This window comes from Rhinatrema bivittatum, chromosome 7 (assembly GCF_901001135.1).
Source record: "Rhinatrema bivittatum chromosome 7, aRhiBiv1.1, whole genome shotgun sequence".
NCBI lineage: Eukaryota > Metazoa > Chordata > Amphibia > Gymnophiona > Rhinatrematidae > Rhinatrema > Rhinatrema bivittatum.
In genome coordinates, this window is record NC_042621.1 from 9,796,331 (window position 1) to 9,817,980 (window position 21,650).

Below are 21,650 nucleotides of genomic sequence, written 5' to 3' on the forward strand. Positions count from 1 at the left end.
AAATAAATACAACAAAATGTGCAATATCAATGAGAAATAAAATAGTAAAACAAGAGGCCTAAAGACCTTTGCCAATATTTTTTTTTCCATTTGCTGCAACAGAAGCTTCGGATTTGCATTCTGACTCAAAGTCACATTTACAAAGTAACATGCAAATTTAAACATCATCGTTAAAAATTAAGCTGGGAAAACCATTTTGAATCTCAAATAAGAAGGAAGCAAGCATTGGACTTTGCCTGCCTACACAATAAAGGAGAAATGCCATGAAGAGGTTCCCACTCTTTGTGCTACATTCATGCCAGGTTCATTGTTTTACACCCTAGAATTACGTGGTAAAAAGACGTGGTACACTTTTACCACGGCCAGCGCAAACATGGAAGGGCGAGGAGAGGTGGCTGGCTTGCTGAAGAGGCTCTGCAGGCTTTTTAAGAAGAAGAGCTATTCACAGGTTCACCAACACGGGCAGCTGCCCATCAGCAGACGGTGCCGTAATACAAGGCTATAGCAGGGTGTCTAGGGAGTGGCAGGAGATCCCGGGTGCTCGTCTCTCTCGTCCCCCCCTTTCTCACCCCGACTGCTGGGTCACTCAGAGACCTTCTGCAGAAGCGGGAGTTCTAGCCACCAGCCTGGAAAGAACAAAATGCAAGCCACGAATGACAGCAAAGAGACACCATTATGAAAAAAAAAGTTACTTTCTCTTCTTAAGCCAGTGGTTCAGAGCTATGTCCTCGTGGCCCTTCCAGCCGATTCCATTTTTGGGGAGGGGGGGGGGGATGAAAACAGGCCAGTTTGCCCAGACCTCGTGCAGATACATCTCGTGCACATTCTTTTTTTTTTTTTTTTTAGACTATTTCTTACCTTTCACTATCCAAGCACAAGACAAGTTACAAATTCAGGTACCATTGCTAGGTGCCTTCCCCAAAGGGCTTACAATCTGAGTTCATGGCAGACATCCTGAAAAACAGACTTGGTTTGAGGGCTACAAAGATGGAGAACTACTGTCCTAAGGGTTAAGGTGCTGTAATTTTACATTTAAATATCCCAAGGGAAGGACTTTTTGCTGAACTTTGGATCTGGTTCAGTAGAGGTAAGAACATAAGAAGCTGCCATACTAGGTCAGACAGAGGGTCCAAACACAGCATCCTGTTTCCAATAGTGGGCAATCCAGGATACAAGTGCCTGGCAAGTACCCAAACATTAAATAGATCCCATGCTACTAATGCCAGTAATTGCAGCGGCTATTCCCTAAGTCAACTTAATTAATAGAAGTTTATGGACTTCTCCTCCAGGAACTTATCCAGTCCTTTTCTAAACCCAACTGCTCTACCTTCCCTAATCACATTCTCCAGCAATGAATTCCAGAGCTTAATTATGCATTAAGAACATAAGAAAGAATTTTCTCCAATTTGTTTTAATTGTGCTACTTTCTAACTTCATGGAGTGCTCCCTAGTCTTTCTACTATCCGAAAGAGTAAATAACCGATTCACATTTACCCATTCTAGACCTCTCATGACCTTAAAGACCTCTATCATATCCCCCCTCAGCCGTCTCTTCTCCAAGCTGAACAGCCCTAACCTCTTTCCCCTTTATCATTTTGTACTTTCTCCAGTGCTACTATATCTTTTTAAAGTTCTTGAGTTCCCTAAATAACAAAAACAAAACATTTTCAACCAACAGATTGCAATCATATTTTGGGTTTTATGATCTCTACACCTGATCATTTGGGGATCACTGACAGTGGTCTGAACCCCAAAAAAGGGGGGGGGGGGAGGGTTGTTTCTGATGTTTAGAGAGAGCTTTGACCCATCTCTCAGGTGGTGCACTCCTACCTTTACAGAAATTTCTCAGTCAAACACTGGAGGATGCCAACTAGTTTTTTTTAAAAATGCCTACTGGCTGTGGATATGCTAATCTTGTAGAGCCAGGAGCAGGAAGTAAAGTGAAGTTAGGGTTTAATTTGGAAACCTGAGTCACCATCATGGCATCACAGAGAGGCTGTTAGCTGTTTTGTAATATTTACATGCATGCAGAAGGATTTTTGCAATCCAAATTTTAAGGGCAGCCCCTCCTCCCCCCGGGCAACATCACATTGTGTGCAGAATCCAGAACTGTTTCTTGGTCACTGTTAACAGGAAACCTGGCATTTGTAAAACCAAAAAAAAAAAAAAAAAAAGTCTGCAGCTCGTTTTTTGTCCGAGTTGAGTTTCTGCTCCGGGGAGGAAACAATCGGAGAGCAGGTCTGAGGGCCGGGCCTTGTTCCTCTGCATTATCCGACCACAGAAAGCAAGCTCTCTGCAGCCGGCTGAGGAAACCAGAGCTCAGCGCACCCGGAGGTCCCATGGGGGGGTTTGTAGCCAAAAGAGCCAGGCTTCCGAGACCGTCACAGAGCATGAGACATTCAATCAGTACTTCAGCAAAGTCCATCACAAGCCGGCCACACAAACATCGCACTTCTACCGGGAGATGTCCGTAGACACCTCAAAGCTGGAGAAAAAAATAACGCCCCGGCCATTTTCCTTTGGAATTTCGGTTGTGTTTGGCATCTTGGCCTGCGATGCTCCTATCAGGGTCAAGCTGCAGACATGCAACCCAGACGAGGGTGACACGACTTGTCTGGTATCTGCAGGGCATGCATGGGGGAAAGAAGAACGTGAACCTTTCTTATCATCTGGGATTTTAAAGGCTGCTTAGGCCTTTTCTCTCAGGGAGGGGGGCTCGGCCTTCTCTTCTCATCCCCCATCCCCTATTCCATCCCAGTTCCCACTTTCACCGCACACCCCTCTGCCCAACACACAACCTAAAAGATTACAGAGGAAACAAACACTGGGATTCGTCTTCTACATGAGAGCTTCCCAAAGTTTTAGCCAGGGTGACCCCATTTTAGCCCATGAAAATGAATATGACCCCAGAGGATGACCAAAACAAATCAGCAGGGCTGCAGACCCCTCCTACATTCACTCCACTCTCATCCAGCAATCAATCGCCACCTTCTCCGGTCAATCCTGTTTCAACCTTCGCCCCTACAGAGAACCTCCTCTTCCAGCCTCCGACACTCCTGATGCCCTTTTACACGGTACAACCCCTCTCTCTCTTACCCCTCCAGCCCGTTTTCTATTCCCCCAGCTGATCCTCTCTCACCCCAGTCCCTTCTCTGTAACACCCAGCCTCATTGCCTCCCCTCCAACCCTTCCAGCTCCTCCCAGCATCTCCCTCCCCACTGATCCAGCCCTCAAGCGCCTCCTGCTTTTGATCCCTCCCTTCAAACATCCCCCAGGCCAGGGTCAGCGGCAACATTTTCACATCTGCTATGGGCCAAAGGTGGATAACAACGTGGGAAGAGAGGGCAGGCTGATGAGAGAGGCACCATTTTTCTCTTGGGTAGGTTCAGTGGTGGGTGAGGAGAGAGGAGCCCATGCACACTCAGCCCTCCCCTCCTCTCATAGCTGGTCCCACCCCCGATGGTGATCTGCAAGCAGCAGCAGCGGCAGCATGGGGCTGAGGAGTTAGAGCAAGCTCACAGCCCCTGCAGCCGTCCCAATCCCTCCTCATGCAGGGCCTGTGAGTGCCTGCCGACCCCCACGACTAATACTGCTGCTGCTGCTGCTGCTGGCACCTGAAGAGCGCTTCCATTGGAGGCACCTGTGACCCCTATATACATCTCTCAAAGACACCTATAAACACCGGCAAGTACAGAAGACAAAGGAATTGATCAATGTTAGCTGAAAGCATGACACACACATCCCCCCTTTTCTTTGTTATAAGCAGAGAAATAAAGTGCAAGCAGCACAGCACCAAATGGTAGAAGAACAAGGTGAGGAGTTATTTATCAATCCTATTAACCACAGAGAAGGGCCAAGGCAGGCAGTTATCCCGAGACATTTCAACCTTATCATTTTTTTTTAGGTCCAGCCGTTTCCTTCTCCAGGCTTCCAACTCACTCGGAGCCCGCCTCCACTGGGCTGTGGTGCCATGCAGCCACCCGGGGCGGCTTCCATATTTTGTAACTCACATTGCAAAGCCCAGCCATTGCAATGCTGTCCTCAGCCACGAGCCCCAGACTGCAGCTCCTCGCAGGACACAGCGACCACCTTCGTGCAATGGCCGAGATTTCCTGGTTCTCCCCCCCTCCCCGCCCGTGAACTCTGCCTCTGCCAGCCCATGGTTCAGGAATCGATGACAGGTCTCTCACACGGTGCTGCCACCAAGCCAGCCTCCCAACCAAAGTTTTGATGCAATGTCTTTAGAACTGTGCACTTTCTAAATATGGACAGTAAGGACCAATTTGTACCACAACTGTATACCCAAAGGTTTCTGATATTTTGGAGTCTGTTAATCATTTTCCGCTGGAATTTAAAAAAGGCCACTGTTTTCATGCCCAGCAGTCTGCGCTAGCCAGCATAAATGGCTCGTCAGTAGGAGGAGGAGGAGATGCAAATCTCCCATAGGTGGGCAAACAGTGCCAGGAGTAATTTGCTCTCCAGGTCTAAGCACCAAGGACTCTCCTAAGTACGCAAATTAGAAATACCAATTGTTTTATTCCCAGTTTATTTCAACTGACGTACAGCCCTTTGTCCCTGAACCTATTCTTTTAAACCTATTCAACATCAGAATCGAAAAGTAAAAAAGAAAACGAAACACACACGAGGAAAGCTTTATGCAGCGAAATGCTGTGCCACATCAGTCACAAAAAGTATGTTGGTGCTGGAGTACTGGAAACCGCCCATGCTAGCAAGCTTGTGTTCAATAAATCCCAGCATTTCGTCTCCGGAAAACTCTCGTGTTCTCCCTTCCTTTACACAAACTCTCTCTGCACACAGGGGGTGCGCAGGAACCGCACCACGCAGATTCCCTAATGGTCTGAGCATGGGGAGGCCCCCTCAGGGCCCTTGCTTCTGATAATGGTCACTGGACTTTGCACACACAAACAGCAGGAACTTAAAGTATGTGGGCACTCGGCCAGGGAATTCTTCTCTGCATACCTGACATAAAAAAAATGAAAAAGGTTTCTGCGATGGCCCAGCGGTGCTGGTGAACGCACGTTATCCAAGCAGGAACCCTGCATCCGAATCTCAGCTCCTTCAAAAGCCCACGCTTTCTAGGAGGTTTCCAAATGCAATCTGTTTTGCTCTCTTCCAGGTAAGCTTGGCAACTGGAAAAAAAAAAAAAAGTTTACCTAGAATCCATTTCTCTAGAGGAAAGAAGGGCGCACTGGAAGAAATCCAAATCCAGCTCGGTGCCGCCTAAGTCATCGGTGCTGGTCAGCTGGTGTCTCGTTCGCCCTAGCACACTCCTGTCCAGCCAGAAGGTGTCTGCTGGCGTTTTCAAACAGGGAAATCACAACCTCGTTTGTTCTTATGCTGTTTCCCCCATCCGAAACGACACACACACAAAAAAAAAAAAACCAAACCCCAAAAAACGTGATTTTGTTTCTGCATTTCAGCGCATGCTGAATCGATTCGGTGCATGCTAAAATGGAAAAACAAAAGAAATAAGAAAAATAGTAAAGAAAAAGGTAACTTTATTCCATGCACACCCGTAGCACTTTGACAGGAGACTCCTCCACCGCTTTTCTCCATTCACCTGCTCCCTTGGACTCTTTACTGCTGGACCCTCCTGGTACCCTCCCCTCAACCACCCGAGACCTCCTCTGCAGCACTGCAGAAATCTCTCGGCACACAGGGGCTGGAGACTCCTTTGGTATTCATCGTCCTCTGAATCTGTGGGCACTGGCGAGAAGGGACGCGCTTGCGGTGCGATTCTTCTGCGCGGGTCTGAGATGCCTCAGATCAGCGGGAGAAATGTGCAAAGAGACAGCGTCTTCATCTCAGAATACTTCTTACTCCAGTTCAACAAAAAAGGTGGCACAGCAGTCTGCAGAGGATCCAGCTTTCCTCAGACCCCGCGTGCCTGCTTAACTAGCGCTGTTTGCAATGCCTCGCCTTTCTTCATGATGTTTCATTAATAGCAGAATTTATTATTTTTTTTAGAAAGCAATTGAGTACCAGGTACCAATGGTGCTCTAACTGGACCTCAACCCCTCTCCCCCCAGCCAGCGGGATATCCACAATCAATAAGCATGAGATATATTTACATGCCCTGCATCTCATGTATGCAGACATAAGAACATAAGACATACCATACCGGGTCAGAACAAGGGTCCATCAAGCCCAAGTGGCCAATCCAAGTCACAAGTACCTGGCAAGTACCCAAACATTTGATAAATCCCAAGTTACTATTCCTTATTGATTAATAGCAGTTTATGGACTTCTCTAGGAACTTATCCAAACCTGTTTTAAACCCGGTTACACTAACTGCCGTACCACATCCTCTGGCAATGAATTCCAGAGCTTAATTATGCACTGAGTGAAAAAAGAATTTTCTTCAATTTGTTTTAAATGAGTGGAGTGGCCCCTGGTCCTTCTATTGTCTAGAAACATAGAAATGACGGCAGAAGAAGACCAAACGGCCCATCCAGTCTGCCCAGCAAGCTTCACACATTTTTTCTCATACTTATCTGTTTCTCTTAGCTCTTGGTTCTATTTCCCTTCCACCCCCACCATTAATGTAGAGAGCAGTGATGGAGCTGCATCCAAGTGAAATATCAAGCTTGATTAGTTAGGGGTAGTAGGGGTAGTAACCGCCGCAATAAGCAAGCTACACCCATGCTTATTTGTTTTACCCAGACTATGTTATTCAGCCCTTATTGGTTGTTTTTCTTCTCCCCTGCCGTTGAAGCAGAGAGCTATGCTGGATATGCGTGAAGTATCAGTTTTTCTTCTCCCCTGCCGTTGAAGCAGAGAGCTATGCTGGATATGCGTGAAGTATCAGTTTTTCTTCTCCCCTGCCGTTGAAGCAGAGAGCTATGCTGGATATGCATGTAGTATCAGTTTTTCTTCTCCCCTGCCGTTGAAGCAGGGAGCTATGCTGGATATGCGTAAAATATCAGTTTTTCTTCTCCCCTGCCGTTGAAGCAGAGAGCTATGCTGGATATGCGTGAAGCATCAGTTTTTCTTCTCCCCTGCCGTTGAATCAGAGAGCTATGCTTGATATGCGTGAAGTATCAGTTTTTCTTCTCCCCTGCCGTTGAAGCAGAGAGCTATGCTGGATATGCGTGAAGTATCAGTTTTTCTTCTCCCCTGCCGTTGAAGCAGGGAGCTATGCTGGATATGCGTGAAGTATCAGTTTTCTTCTCCCCTGCCGTTGAAGCAGAGAGCTATGCTGGATATGCGTGAAGTATCAGTTTTTCTTCTCCCCTGCCGTTGAAGCAGAGAGCTATGCTGGATATGCGTGAAGTATCAGTTTTTCTTCTCCCCTGCCGTTGAAGCAGAGAGCTATGCTGGATATGCGTGTAGTATCAGTTTTTCTTCTCCCCTGCCGTTGAAGCAGGGAGCTATGCTGGATATGCGTAAAATATCAGTTTTTCTTCTCCCCTGCCGTTGAAGCAGAGAGCTATGCTGGATATGCGTGAAGCATCAGTTTTTCTTCTCCCCTGCCGTTGAATCAGAGAGCTATGCTGGATATGCGTGAAGTATCAGTTTTTCTTCTCCCCTGCCGTTGAAGCAGAGAGCTATGCTGGATATGCATTGAAAGTGAAGTATCAGGCTTATTTGGTTTGGGGTAGTAACCGCCGTAACAAGCCAGCTACTCCCCGCTTTGTGAGTGTGAATCCTTTTTTCCCACATTTCCTCTTGCTGTTGTAGCTTAGAGCGATGTTGGAGTCACAGTAAGCATGTGTATGTTTATTGAATAAGGGTATTATCTCCAGGCAGTAGCAGTCATTCTGGCGAGCCACCCAATCTTCATTGGCGGCCTCTTGACTTTATGGATCCACAGTGTTTATCCCACGCCCCTTTGAAGTCCTTCACAGTTCTGGTCTTCACCAAATCCTCCGGAAGGGCATTCCAGGCATCTACCACCCTCTCCGTGAAGAAATACTTCCTGACATTGGTTCTGAATCTTCCTCCCTGGAGCTTCAAATCGTGCTGATTTTTGGCTTTGGATTTTTGGCTTTGGATCATTAAAACCTTTCAAGTATCTGAAAGTCTGTATCATATCACCTCTGCTCCTCCTTTTCTCCAGGGTGTACATATTTAGATTCTTCAATCTCTCCTCATAAGTCTGAGATAGTAAATAATCGATTTACATTAACCTATTCAAGTCCTTTCATGATTTTGTAGACCTCTATCATATCCCCCCTCAGCCATCTCTTCTCCAAGCTGAACAGCCCTAACCTCTTTAGTCTTTCCTCATAGGGGAGCTGTTCCCTATCCCCTTTATCATTTTGGTAGTCCTTCTCTGTACCTTCTCCAGTGCAATTATATCTTTTTTGAGATGCAGCGACCAGAATTGTAGATAGTTTTCAAGGTGCGGTCTCACCATGGAGTGATACAGAGGCATTATGACATTTTCCATTTTATTAACTATTCCCTTCCTAATAATTCCTAACATTTTTTGACTGCTGCAGCACACTGAGCCGACAATTTTAAAGTATTATCCACTATGATGCCTAGATCTTTTTCCTGGGTGGTAGCTCCTAATATGGAACCTAACATCGTGTAACTACAGCAAGGGTTATTTTTCCCTATATGCATCACCTTGCCCTTATCCACATTAAATTTCATCTGCCTTTTAAATGCCCAATCTTCCAGTCTCGCAAGGTCCTCCTGTAATGTATCACAGTCTGCCTGTGATTTAACTACTCTGAATAATTTTGTATCATCCAAAAATTTGATAACCTCACTTGTCGTATTCCTTTCCAGATCATTTATAAATATATTGAAAAGCACCGGTCCAAGTACAGATCCCTGAGGTACTCCACTGTTTACCCTTTTCCACTGAGAAAATTGACCATTTAATCCTACTCTCTGTTTCCTTTTAGCCAGTTTGCAGTATCCTGAAAACCCAAGGGGCTGGGGGGACCAAGAACCAGTTTGAGCACCGTGCAGTTAAACCACGCGATTAAGGCATTCTGTGAATCTAGGGAGCAAGAGTGCTTGAAACATATCTGAGTTTGTCAAAAGAAAAAAAAAGTGCATGGCCAGCTGTCCAGGAAGCAGCGACGTGTCTGATATGAATCTTTCAAACATGCAGAATGGTGCACAATGATGAGAGCTACACCATAGACAAAGTATCTAGAAGGACAATGATAAGAAAATCTAATGTGGTAGGCTCACTAAATGGGGCCTTTTCTTTCCCAAAAGCTGGGGAAATTAGTATAAACCTAGAAGCCCTCCCCCCCGTGCTCCAGCAAGCAGTAGGAATCAGGCAATGATTTCATTTTCGGGCTTTTGGGTGAGGGGGGGGCACTGCTGCTGTGATTAGCTGGAGGGTACAGTCAGGTTCTGGGAGAGGCACGGGAAGCTGCAGCCAGTTCTTGCTAGAAATTTGCTGTGGGAATCCAGAGTAAAGCTGGAACCAGTTGGCTGGCAAAAGAAAAGCAATCTCTTGTGCTTTCAACAAAGCTGGCAATCTGTACAGATCTTCCTGGAAGGGTCAAGCCTAAGGAGTCACAGTTGTGCTTCTCATGGGCACCAGCCCATGAGTGGGTACAATCCACAGATGGGATGGGCCTCGGCCCTCTGTAACAATGCTTGTCTGAATGCAGCCCTACGTGATCAGTTACTAGAGTTAACTGACTGGATTGGAGCATTTATTCAGCCCTGGGTCACATATTCTGATGTAGAGGAAAAAGCAAATGCCATCTTTGAAATGTACAAGGAATTCCATCGTACCGCATCTGAACTGAGCAGACAAACTATTTGCATTTTTTTTTTTTATAATAACCCTGCATCTTCATTTCAAGCCTGATTTATGGCAATCTTTTTGCTTCAGAGACTGAACAGTAGAGGGCTGTTGTCTTCTGTTCACTACCTTGTTGTAGCAATAGTCAGGTAAGGCAGTCTATAAATAACAGAAATTATCCAATTAGTTTGAACTTTATCTCAAAATAAAGCAAACATATAGGAAACCGCCAGCTATGGTATGGAAATTCAGTTAAGTATGTTATATACAGCTGTCCAATTCCATCACCGTACAGCCTAATTTCTACCCGTGCTGGAGGACCTCATTTCCATAGTCTCCGGGCCAGAGCATAAAATATTTTTCAGCATTTAATTCCCTGAGCCAGCCTTAGAAATGCACAGCTACATCCTCATTCAGCGCCGGCCTAAAGCCAACCAACCGAATTGCTACTAAAAGGTAAACGAGTCTCAGGCCTGGGGATTTTACTAATTGGTCCTATCTCGTTATCAAATTGTTAGGAATGGATGAGAAGGGAGTTTTCTTGAGGGGAGAAGCTGATTTTTGGCAAATGTTGATCAAATAAATGAGCGAGCAAACAGATGAGATAAGCTCTCAGTTAGGTCAACTGCTTAAGACTTTGCTTACTTTTGAATACAGAACCAATGAATTTAATAAACCAGAAACCAATTCTCTCCCCCCACCCAAAAAAAAATAAAAATAATAATTCCAAAATGATCAGTTCGTTCTGCTGGGAAAGAGAAGTGTAACATGAAGGGTTAGGCAGCTGCACAGCCTTGCAGATGCTGCACTGTGACAGAGTGACACTTGTCATTTTAGTCTATTTAATGTTTTCCAAAGTGAAAATGCATAATGTTGTCTCAATGAGCGAGCAAAGGCATGCTCTCTCTGATCAGTCACACACACACACACTCCCCCGCGCTTACAGTCCCGTTGGACTTTCAGGGCTTCAGAAGCATAGTCTTAAGAACATAAGAAAATGCCATACTGGGTCAGACCAAGGGTCCATCAAGCCCAGCATCCTCTTTCCAACGGTGGCCAATCCAAACAACAGATCCATGGTCTCAATAACAGATCCAAGGCCTGTTCATACCAGTAGCTCTTAAAAATTAAAGACAGCCACTCTCAAACAGCTTATCAGAAGCTTTATAAGCAGTGCTGTGGTTAAGACAGTTTTCAAACAGTTCAAGGCAGCCATGTGGGAGACCTTGGTATGATTCAAACACGGCTTCAATTCCTCAGGCCCGGCACAGGCTAGGGCTGGTGCATTCACAGACCGTAGGGGAGGGAACCCACAGAGGTGGTAAGGGTGCCTCGGCCATGGCATAAATGCAACACCTAAAGTCCAGATGCAGGATGCAGATTCTGGAGAGAGCCAGGATCTGTGACCCCTCCCCCGAGGGCTCTCTCTGCGATGCCCAGCCAGGGAGAGAGGGTTTAAAAATGGAGGAGCACCAGGTGCGTAGAAGCCACAAGGCTCATTATGCTGTAGCCCCATTTGAGGCCAGTTCCAGTGCAGCAGGAAGCCCAAAACGAACAGCAGGGAAGTTGCCAGCCCCCAACTCTTGCCCCCAAAATGAAATCCAAGTAGAAAATGATGGGAGAAAAAGGTCACGACTCTGGGTTTCCCGAAGAAGCCTTTAATTGCAAACTTCATCCTTATGCATTCTGGGAAGGCGAAATGTGCATCTGTTCAAACAAGACACAGCCGAAGAACGACGCAAGATGTGCCTTAACCGCACCGCTGAAGAAAAACAATACAAATTTCTTTCCCAGACCAAGCCGGTGCCAGTATTTGCATAGAAGTGTAGGAGAGTGTCACCTAAGACCACAAAATCCGTCAGTCCTCACACCTGCTCAGAAAATAAACCTCTCTCAGCATATATTCACTTCCCTGTCCTCGACCTTAAATAAAAACTAAGGGGGATCAAGCTTCTAAGGTGCTGAACCTGGAGAGTTAATGTCTAAATCAGTCCCTTGGAAACTTGACCAGGCCTAAGGGCTTACACTTAGGCTCCCGGTTTCATTAGACGTCTAAATTTAGGACCCTAAAAGGTGAGAGGCTGAGGAGGCAGAGCTAGGGCGGGGAAGAAAGTTTAGGCACCTAACTTACGGGCCGATACAGTACAGTGCGCTCCGGCGGAGCGAAGTTAACCCGCATTTGGACGCGCGTTTTCGATGCGCTAGCTTTACCCCTTATTCAGTAAGGGGTAATAGCGCGCCGAAAATGCGCGTCCAACCCTCCCTCCCCCCCCCGAAACAAATAGCGCCCACAACATGCAAATGCATGTTGATGGCCCTATTAGTTATGCCTGCGCGATTCAGTAAGTAAAATGTGCAGCCAAGCCGCACATTTTACTTTCAGAAATTAGCGCCTACCCAAAGGTAGGCGTTAATTTCTGCCGGCACCGAGAAAGTGCACAGAAAAGCAGTAAAAACTGCTTTTCTGTACACCCTCCGACTTAATATCATGGCGATATTAAGTCGGAGGCCCCAAAAGTTAAAAATTTTAAAAAAAAAGAATTTTAAATGGGCCCGCGGGTTGAAAACCAGATGCTCAATTTTGCCGGCGTCCAGTTTCTGAACCCGTGGCTGTCGGCAGGTTTGAGAACCGACGTCGGCTGTCAAACTCGCTGACAGCCGCCGCTCCTGTCCAAAAAGAGGTGCTAGGGATGCGCTAGTGTCCCTAGCGCCTCTTTTTACTGCGGGCCCTAATTTAAATAAATTAATTTACTGAATCGCTCGCCCACTCTCCTGCAATTTTTACTGTATCGGCCTGATAGGCTCTTAATCTATTCTAGGCAAACGAATTGCAGGGCTAAATTTACGCTGCTAAGTTTGAGCTACCTAAGTTTAGGAGAATTTTCAGCCGAAAATTTACCTCCCTTAATTGGGTTGAAAGTCTGACTTGATTTAAGCATCTACAATGTCGACACGGAGCTTTTTTTTTTTTTTTTGAAAACATGTCCTTAAGTTGACGTTGATTGTCATATTACTCAGCGCCAGCATCTTCAAGCAGCATGTCAGCACGGGCAAAGATCAAGCCAACAAGCGTTCACAGTGGCGAACCCCACTGTTACAGGGACTCGGGTAGGGGATGCTCTTCACAAGCAAAACTGGTTTACTGAAACAAATCTTCCTTTCCTCTGAGCTCTTCCTGCTGCATTTTGTTTTATTTACACGACTCGTCGCCTGCTTTTCCATTTTAGAAAAATGAATGCCTAAAGCAGGGTATGAAAGAGTTCGGTGCTGGAACACACCAGGAACGTGTTGCTCCTCAGCCACCCGGAATCTTTCTAACCCCCAGAGACTGCGGACCCTAAACTCTAGGTTAAAGGTCAGTTGGCACTCCCTGCTAAGCTTTAACAGGAGGAGAGGTGAGTGGTAGAGAGTGTAGTCCTGCTTCACCCCCAAAGCATTCCAAAAGGCAGCTCAAAGAATAAATTGTCTACAGGAAAAATGAGAAAATGTTATTTCAGGCAGGCCTGGCTTTTTCTTCCCTTATACCCATGCAATCTGCACAGGGGGAGTGGAGAGATTAATGGGAAGAGGAGAGAGCGTCTTTCTTGCGGGGGGGAGGCATTTGTCTGCAGGCAGGTAAATCCTGGAGAAATGTTTGAATCTCTGTGCAGAATATTTGTGAAGTAAAAGAAAAAGCTTCAAACTTAATGCAAAGACAGGCTTCACACCGTACAGAGAAAAGCCCGCTGTCCAGAGCCCCGAGTCTCTGCGGTACGGGCTTCGTCCTGTTGCTGGAAGTGCATGAGAAACAATGCAAAGCCACAGCAGCCTCCACGGGACCCAGCTCAAGAAGGATAAAGGAGCGGTGCAGTTCTACAGGCCTCAGCTCGGTCCTCAGCCTGCACTACGCAACCTCAGTGACCACATTACTGAACCTTAAGGGGGTTCCCAACAGAACTCGGGGGGGACCTCTGCAGAATGCTCTCGTGAAGAGTTTCAGTGACCTTGTAGCCAGGACACGTAGTAACTCAACACTTTGCAGATGCGAGATTCTGCTTGGAAATTTGCAATGCAGATTAGTGGGACAGTCATTTCTGGGCAAGATGTAAAAACCGAGGCTTGAGATCTCCCACGAGCATTGTGTAACTCTGTGACTTGTCACTGGACACTGCAATCTAACTTGAAACCTAACCTCACTTTCCTTTTCAGATCAGAATATACAGCAGTGAAAGGAGATAGGGTGGAAAAATGTTATGGATGGTGACTGCAGACCTGGATCTACTTGTATGGACTGAACCATTTTTTTGAATGCACTGTAATCACTCCATGACTCTAGAAACTATAAAACAGGGGGGGTGTTGATAGTTTCATATATAAAAGCAAACCATCACCGCTCCGGGTTATAGGTACTATGCTGTAAATATAATCATTAACTATCAACCACCATCCTCCTGTTAATATTTTTCTTTTTTTTTTTAATATATCAAAATTTTGTCAATGATTGCGAATGAAATATATTTTAAATCTGTGAATAAATTATCCTTTAACACCACTCTGTATGCATGTAATCAAAAAAATGAGCCATTTAGATCTTCCTTGGCCTCAATATCTTCCTGTCCTCCTCGTTGGGAGTTTGAACTGGCGACGGCAGACACCACTTAATATCCAGCTCTGCCCCAACGGGCAGGAGTTTGGTGATCGCCGTCCAAAAATCTCATTAATACAAACCAAAATAAATATGTTTTTAAAAATGGTGGCTAAAATACCAGTATCCCTGTATCCCCAATAAAACAATGTAGTGCAAAGTACAATTTTTCCAGATCAACAAAATATTGGCCATGTTGAAAATCTACCAGGGTGGAAAAAAAAAATTATACACAGCACCATATACTCCCGGAAGAAGAAAAGAATTTCTAAATTTAAAACTGTTTTCCTGAAAATCTGGGTCTTAGCTAGAAGTGGTGCCACAAGGCATGCATCCCCATCCCACCACCACGACTCGCTGCAGAGGATTTCTGATGGCTGCAGGATTGTACAGCTCCGGCACGAAGATTCAGCAAAAAATGAAAAGAATTTATTTGGGGTCTAGTTCTTGTTTCTTTCCATCTGTTAATACTGTAAAGTGAAGAAAGATAAATTGTCCCTTATGTATCAGAAGTTCATTCTGACTTGAAAAGAAGTTCACTTAAAACTTGCAAACTAAATGCTCACTTAAAATTTAGAAAAAATATAAAAATGTGCATGGAAAATTATTGTGCTTTGTTTTTCATTTCGTTTTATATCTATTTCATTTGTTTTGTTTTTAATTGTGTGTTTTTTGTTTTGTTTTTTTTAAACAGTCCACAGTTTACTTTTGCACCACACACATACTTTTGCAAACACCACACAATATAACGACCCGAATGGCAAACACAGTATGTCAGCAGATTTTGTGTCACTTCAGACGGGAAAGACACAAGATGACACGACAAATGTTTTCATATCATTTTAAAATGACTGACAGCACATCCTTGATAATTTCTTTATATTTCATCCCCTCTGCACACCTCCAAGAGTAACAGCTGCGCTCCTCCTTTTTTTTCCTTCTCCTCTTTATATTTCAGCTAACTCCTTTGTTGCTCGGCCTGAAGCACAGAGTCCTCGTAGCTCTCTTAAGTCCTGGATTCCTTGCAACAGCTTCTATCGGACCAATCTAAGACTTAGCCAGAGTTGAAGGCAACCTTCCCTGCACACCCTGTTGGTTCTCCTTGATCCATTTCACTCCCTCTTCCCGCATGCTGAGGTAATTGTATAAATTTAGTTACATCTATGGACACTGTGCCGTGTTGTCACTAGCACCCCCTACCCCGATGCCAAAAAAAGATGTCCTCTTCCATGTCAGCTGTTCTGGTGACTGCCTATGCATCTTTACTACAACACACTAAAATAGTAGATGACAGCAAATAAAGACCAATTAACCTACAGGCCGATACAGTACAGTGCGCTCCGGTGGAGCGCACTGTTAACCCGCGTTTTCGACACGCTAGCTTTACCCCTTATTCAGTAAGGGGTAATAGTGCGTCAAAAACGTGCGTCCAACCCCCCCGAAACTAATAGCGCCCACAACATGCAAATGCATGTTGATGGCCCTATTAGTTATTCCCATGCGATTCAGAAAGTAAAATGTGCAGCCAAGCCGCACATTTTACTTTCAGAAATTAGCGCCTACCCAAAGGTAGGCGTTAATTTCTCTCGGCACCGGGAAAGTGCACAGAAAAGCAGTAAAAACTGCTTTTCTGTGCACCCTCCGACTTAATATCATGGCGATATTAAGTGTGAGGTCCCAAAAGTAAAAAATAATTAAAAATTAAAAATCGGCCCGCTGGTTGAAAACCGGACGCTCAATTTTGCCGGCGTCTGGTTTCCGAACCCGTGGCTGTCAGCGGGTTTGAGAACAGACGCCGACAAAATTGAGCGTCGGCTGTCAAACCCGCTGACAGCCGCCGCTCCTGTCAAAAAGGAGGCACTAGGTACGCACTAGTGTCCCTAGCGCCTCTTTTTACCGCGGGCCCTAATTTGAATATTTTTATTTACTGAATTGCGCGCACAGGAGAGTGGCCTGTGCGCTCGCCCGCTCTCCCGCTCTCGTTACTGTATCAGACTGCTAGCCAGGTATTCTGTTCACACTGCTAGGGATATATTCTAGTTGGTGCCCATAGAAGTTTCACTGCTTACAGGATATTGCTCCATTTTCATTGCCTTCCTCTCCAGTTCTGTTACAGAGCTCCCGTACTCAATCCAACAGCCGGCCTTCCCCTCCACGCCTCATGTCTTACCACCAAGCTTTGTAATAGTCATTACTAAACAGCTACCAAAATTAGTGAGCCTGTTCCCTGAATATCCAGTTGCTTAGGTCCCCGTGGCCTTGCTGAGGGTTACCAAGCCACCATCAATCTGGTTGGTTTCTGAGGAATTAGAGTCTGCTGTTTTCAACCTGGCTACTTCCCGGCCTACGTTGTCTTTAGGTCACGCATCCTTTTACTCGGCCTTGTTTTCTCCACATTGCCCTTCCCCTTCCCTCTGCTCTCAAAGGACTGAAGGGTGGGTTGTTTACCTTTACTGCAACTTCCCAATCTTCTTCCTACCACTCCCCTCTGGTTCCCACCTCCTCTGCTGGTAGGTTACTGAAGGAATCTACCAATCGCTCCGTAAATAAGTAACTTTTCATGTTTCCTCTCAGCCTCTCACCTTGCGGCTTCATGAGATGACCCCTTTTGCTTGAAAGGACATTTCTATGGAAAACTTCACCTGCCCACAAACCTATAAAATATTTGAACGTTTCTATCATCTCTCTGCTTTCCTTACAGCAAGTACATTTTGATCACGTCAAGCCTCTCTTTGCAGAGTTTGTGTTGCAGGCCTTGTATCCTTTAATAGCTCTTTTCCTAACTCCCTTCTGTTCTTTCCATGTCCTTACAAAAGCGCAGCCTCCAGAACTGAATACAGTGCTCAAAGTGGGGCCACCAGTAACCCACGCAAGGGCAAGATCACCTCCTTTTTCTTGCCGATAGCTCCACTTCTACAACCAAACAATCTGCTAGCTTCCCCTGCTGCTTTCTTCCATTGACCAGGTAGCTTGAGATCATCTGGGTCAGTGGTCTCAACCTTTTTTCTGTCGGGTCACACCTGACAGATGCGTGATACATTGAACAAATGACCATCACAGAGCTAAATGTAAACATATACTCTGTATCTACAGGAACCGACCTGACCCCTAACAGTGGATGCAGAACAGAACTAGAACAATCCCCTTTCAATTTACATTGCAAAAAAGATATTTCTGGCGTCAACTCAGTAACAGCAACATTAACAGTTTTTATGCACAATAGCCCTCATGAAAAAACAGTAATTTATCACCAATACATGTCCTATTGAGAAAGCACAACTAATAATATTGATAGAAATGCCTACATGCTAGTAAAATACTTCACCTCGGTCACACACATAGAAATCAACTTTCACCAAGTACATACAGAAAGACCGCAAATTACAAATATGGCGACAAACTGGAATGGAGACCCAAAAAAGCCACTCTGCATTCAGTGCAAAACTGAAGAAATGGAAACAGAAATATAGCACCTAATAGACCCCCAGGATCTGCAATAATGCGCACAAACTAATGCACAAAAAGTTATGGAACTCATTCAAACAGTAACAACCCTACCGACGAAAAGGCAACACTACAAATATTTAACCAGGCCCTAAACACCAATACACCTCCTATGAGGAAAACAGAACAAGCCAAGCTGCTATAGATCCCTACACAGAAACTACAAGCTTGCAGAATACCTTTACCTGGGTCACACACGCAGAATATAGACAGACCCTCACCAAATACAGAATAAAGTGACCATCAAGTTAATGATTTTGTTTTTCCATTGTTACACTCAATCTGGCTTCTTGCTGTTTCCAGTTCAGTTGTCTCCACATTTCTATTTATACATTTCTCAAGTAATATAAAATAATAATTCTAAAACTAGAATAATAAATATAATAAATGTTTCAAAACAGCTGATAAATAGAACATCCGATCATTAAAAACTTACAAAATTATTAAAAATTCTCTAAACACCAATAAAATATTTCAATCAGCAGACACATTACATAATACCCAATAATTAAAAAGCCACCTTTACTTACCCTCTCCGGCAACTCTCCTACTCCTTTCCCTTGCAGGCCTTAGCACACACCAGAAGCAGCAATGGCTGCTGAAGCTCTGTTCTGACGCTCCTCTTCCTTAGGGTCCATGACTATTCTGTCTCTCACTCACTCACACACCAGTCATCTTTTTCTCACACAAACACCGTCACACCCCTGACCTATCTCTCTCTCTCTCTCTCTCTCACACAAACACACCAGTCACCTCCCTGACCAATCTCTCTTTCTCTCACACATATACCAGTCACCTCCCTGACCACTCTCTTATTCTCACATGCACCAGTCACCTCCCTGACCACTCTCTCTTTCTCTCACACACATTCCAGTCACACCCCTGACCAATCTCTTGCTTTCACACATTTTCTCTTGCTTACACACAGTCTCAATCTCACACATTCTCTCACACACATGCTGGCTCACACTCTCTCTGTCTCACTCACTCACCCCCACCCCTAGCACACAAGGCAGCTATAGCACAAGACAGCCGGTATTCTGCTATTAAAGCAGTTGTGACAGGCTGGGAACTGCAGCAGGAGTGACTGACCCCCCAGCCCCGCAGCAGTAAGAAGGCAGCACTCAGCTGTTTGCCTGTGCTGCGATCATCAAAGAACAGAGCAGTCAGCTGAGAATGTGGCCGCGGGGATTTCGTGCAATGAGGCAGTTTGGGAAATCAGTCGAGTAGCCGTGATGTGCAAGGGCTGCGGGAGACAGTGACAGTCACTCTGTGGGCCTTTGTTGGTCGTACGGGTGAGTGGCCAAGAGCAGAAAGGCCACGATTCTAGCTGCAGGAGCCAGGGGAAGCTCCCACAGTGCAGAGACTGCAGGGAGGAGGGGATGAGAATAGTGGCTGTAGGCTGTGGATGTGCAGAGCCCCGGGAAGCCAATGACAGGCTTCCCATGGTATGATGAAGCTGCGATTTGAACTGCAGGAGCCAGTTGCAGATTCCCCATAGCCTGAGGAGAGGCAGGAAGTGTTCCCGAAGGGAAGGACTGGAGTGGACAGCTGTGTGTTGAGCCACTACAGTTGCCAGCCCTCCCACAATGAACTCGGCCGCAGTCATGAGTCTCTGAGCCTAGTGCCACTGCAAGAAGGAGAGAGGGAAACTGCAGAAAGCATTGGAGGCCTTACGATTTAGGCCACAATCTTGCTCATGTCAGTGATGACATCAGCGGGACCTGTAGGTCTGGAACAGGGGCCATATAAAAAAAAAAAAAAAAAGTTAAACACTGCAGACCTGGGACAGCTAATCAAGATATTTCCCAAACAGCCGCGTGGCAGGAAATCCCTGCGGCCACATTCTTAGCTGACTGCTTTGCACTGCGATGACGCAGCACAGGCAAACCTCTGAGTGCTGCTTTCTTACCTCTGCGGGGCCGTGGGAAGCCTTGGGACACGATTTCTGCAGCAGCGGCGGCAGCATGGCCCTTTCTTCTTCCCGCGTGCCTGGTAAACATGACTTCCTCTTCCGGGCCGCAGGGGCGGGAAGAAGAAAAGGCCATGTTGCTGTGCCGGCTTCGCTAACACTGCTGCCGTTCCACTCTGGGCTTGAAAGTGCTGATAGCACGGGCGGGAACGGCAGCAGTGTTCGCTGAAGAACTGTGTGCGTCTGGCTGGGGGTGAGGAGAGGAAGAGAAGAGCAGCGGGGAGACCAGGAAGTGTGCGACACACCTGCCGTGCTTGGTGACACACGCTGGTTGAGAACCGCTGATCTGGGATGATTAATCCTGGTGCTCTTTCTGGCTTGACAGGTTGCAGTTCTTGTACTTCCAAATGATCTGTAGCTAGCTAGTGAATTCTTATGCCCCTAATACAGGATCTTAATCCTTTTTAACTCCTCTGAAGCTCCCTTCCAGTTTTCCCCAAAAGTCTCTTCTCATTAAATTTTCACCCCTTCCCTTTTTGTCTGATCTGTTATGGATTTTCACATCCTATGCAAACAAGCATCCCTTTCCCTCCAGTCTCTCTGCTATGTTGTCCATAAACGCATTGGAAAGAACTGGCGCTAGGGGTACCCCACTGATCCCGCTGCCTTCTCAAGAGTGGACACCAGCGACCACCTCTCCCTGGGTTCTCTCGCTCAACCAGTGCCTCACCCAGTTTACATCTCTGGCGCACACCTGTAGCACCCAGGAGGCTTACCAGTCTTCAGGGTTTTACTGAAGACCAGACAAGAAACGTCTACTGCATCTCCTTGATGCATCACCTTTGTCACCTCATTAAAGAGCTCGATCACATGTGCCCGACAGGATCTGCTTTTTGTGAATCCATGTTGTCTGGTGTCCTGTGATCTACTTGCTTCAAAGTGCTGCCCTATCTTCTTCTTTAGTATGCTTTCCGTCATTGTGCTCACTACTGATCTCAGACCAATGAGTCGGTGGTTGCCCGCTTCCTTCCCTGTTCTCACACTTTCCTCCAGTCCCTTAGGCCCTCTCCCCCCCCCCCCCCCCCACCACCCTCCATTACTGAGGTCAAGTTGCGAGGGGTGCGTTCAGCACATGCCTGATCTCTTTCAGTATCCCGGGGCATACACCATCTGATCCCAGGGCCTTATCCACTCTCATCTGCCTCCACCTCTGCATTTGTAATCATTTCACGTTTATCAATGTCATTTCCTGCCTTGGATCTGTCACCTTCCCCTTCTTCTGTAAATACTGAGCAAAAGGAAGTTATGTAACATTTCTGCTTTCTTCTGGTTCTCCTCTTCACAGATCCCACTTTCACCCTTTTATCTTACCTATTCCCCCTTTGGGTTTTTTCTCTCTCTCCTTTATACATCTCAAGACGATTTTATCTCTTCCGTCAATGTTCTCTTTTACTGGGGCCTTTGCTGGTCTATCCTCCCTCCATGAATCACTTTGTCCTGTTTCATAATCCCGCCTTGTGTGTGGGGTTGTTTTTTTTGTAATACTCATCTCTCTGCTCTTACCATTTTTCCTACCTCCCTTCAGAAACATGCTGGCCTCTTTCTCCTTTTCCTTCTGTTAACCACCAGCCGTATGCCAAGATTTGAGTCCTCCTTAATGCTCCTTTTTTTTTTTTTTTTTTGCCCATGGTCCGGGACTGTAAGTCGCCTTGATCTTGGAATTGGAAAAGCGAGTACGTAAATCCAGAATCCAGATCCCCAAACAGCATGCAGCAGATCTTAGAGGACTGCGCTTCCAGTTAGACCGCTGGGCTCCGTGCGAAGCTGGCGAGGCTTTCCTCCTCTCCTTCCCCCGTCCGCGAGCTGGT

General features: G+C 46.0%; 1 protein-coding gene across 2 annotated transcripts in view; it reads right to left on the bottom strand.

Annotated features, from left to right (window-relative positions):
- The window catches only part of LOC115094992 (1-phosphatidylinositol 4,5-bisphosphate phosphodiesterase gamma-2-like), an 85,035-nt gene that overhangs the window by 32,086 nt on the left and 31,299 nt on the right, over positions 1-21,650 (bottom strand). The gene's annotated exons all lie outside the window — the stretch shown is intronic.